Genomic DNA, 1584 nt, shown 5'->3' with positions numbered 1-1584 from the left:
CTGCTGAGTCTGTCTTGTGTTGAAAGTGTAGGAACCGCTGTTGCTCACTAGATGGAGCTATTTGTACATGAACTGATCCGTCCACCAGGTGATGAAATATTGAAGAAGGCTTTATCTTTGCACCATAAATAAGACGTTATTTGATGTACAACAGGAGCCCCAGTGTTGAGTAAACTGAATAAAAATGAGTTTCACTGTTAGAGGTGTTATTGGACGCTCTGCAGGGATGAAAATGAAACCTCCTGCAGTCTGATGAATTACTTCCTCTGCTGGACTCTGCAGCTGCACCTTTTTATTTTCCCCAGCATGATAAACCGGTTTCATCTCTGCAGTCAGAATGTGACCGCTTCATCACGGGAGTCCACGTTGTTCATTAAAGCTGCAGCTTTGATCAAATATTTGCAGACGGCCTTTAAACTGATGGAACGACTCTCTATGAATGTTAAGGCGGGTCTGTATCAGGTTAAGGTGTTTTTTATGTGACCTTATGATAACCCAGTGTCCCAGTCTTATCCTTATCCTCAGACTCTTTCCAAAGAGAGCAGGTCTAGACCGGACTCTATGTTCTATTATTAACAAAGACTCAACATCTAGACCGGATCAGATCCAGTCCCATCTTACAGACAGGACTCAGTCTGATCTCATCTTAATCCACCATGAGCAGAGCACTTTGCAGCATTTAGCAAGTTACAGTGGCAAGGACAAACTTCCTTTAACAGGCAGAAACCTCCAGCAGGACCAGACTCATGTTAGACACACATCTGCTGAGACCGTGTTGGAGAGAGGGATAGAGGGAGATGAAGAGAGAGAGAGATGATAGTGGGGAGACGGATAGTAGTAGTTGTAGCAGCTGGAGTCTGGCACGTCCACAGCAGCAGAGATCCAGGGGAACCTACGAGACAAGGGAGCTCAGGGACTCCAGAAAGGTCTATCCAATCAGTCATGACTTGAACTATGTGTGATTTCCTGATTCTGCCTAGAGATGAGACATTCACTAAGCAAGTCCCATATGGTCTAGCGGTTAGGATTCCTGGTTTTCACCCAGGCGGCCCGGGTTCAACTCCCGGTATGGGAACAGCCTTTAACCTTTGCAGGTGCCTTACATGAGTACTCTCATTTCTGTCATTCTCAATGCAAGAGGGAGATGAAGAGAGAGGAGATGGATAGTAGTAGTTGTAGCAGCTGGATGTCTACTGCAGAGATCCTACGAGACAAGGGACCTCAGGCACTCCAGAAAGGTCTATGGTTAGTAACTTTAATGAGACAGACAGAAAGAGGGAAAGACTGGATCCCAGTGTGTCAGTCTGAGCCTATAGCAGCATAACTAAGAGCTGGTCCAAGCCTGATCCAGCTCTAACTATAAGCTTTATCAAAAAGGAAAGTTTGAAGCCTACTCTTAAAAGTAGAGAGGGTGTCTGCCTCCCGGACCCTGACTGGTAGATGATTCCAAAGGAGAGGTGGCTGATAACTGAAGGCTCTACCTCCCATACTACTTTTAGAGCCTTTAGGTACGATGAGCAGATAGCAGTTATTTAGAATTCCTGTTATCGTAGCTCTAGATTGAGGTCCTTCATTTGGATTTGG

At 45.5% G+C, this 1584-nt stretch overlaps 1 non-coding gene across 1 annotated transcript; it reads left to right on the top strand.

Annotated features, from left to right (window-relative positions):
• Positions 1 to 1003: 1003 nt before the first annotated feature.
• On the top strand, positions 1004 to 1075 carry trnae-uuc. The gene has a single exon. It is a non-coding gene; the product is annotated as a tRNA-Glu (tRNA).
• Positions 1076 to 1584: the final 509 nt, after the last annotated feature.

The sequence above is a fragment of the Notolabrus celidotus genome, chromosome 17 (assembly GCF_009762535.1).
Source record: "Notolabrus celidotus isolate fNotCel1 chromosome 17, fNotCel1.pri, whole genome shotgun sequence".
NCBI classification, from domain to species: domain Eukaryota; kingdom Metazoa; phylum Chordata; class Actinopteri; order Labriformes; family Labridae; genus Notolabrus; species Notolabrus celidotus.
Note: the sequence above shows the minus strand (reverse complement) of the source record. Positions and strands in the feature narration are given on the sequence as shown.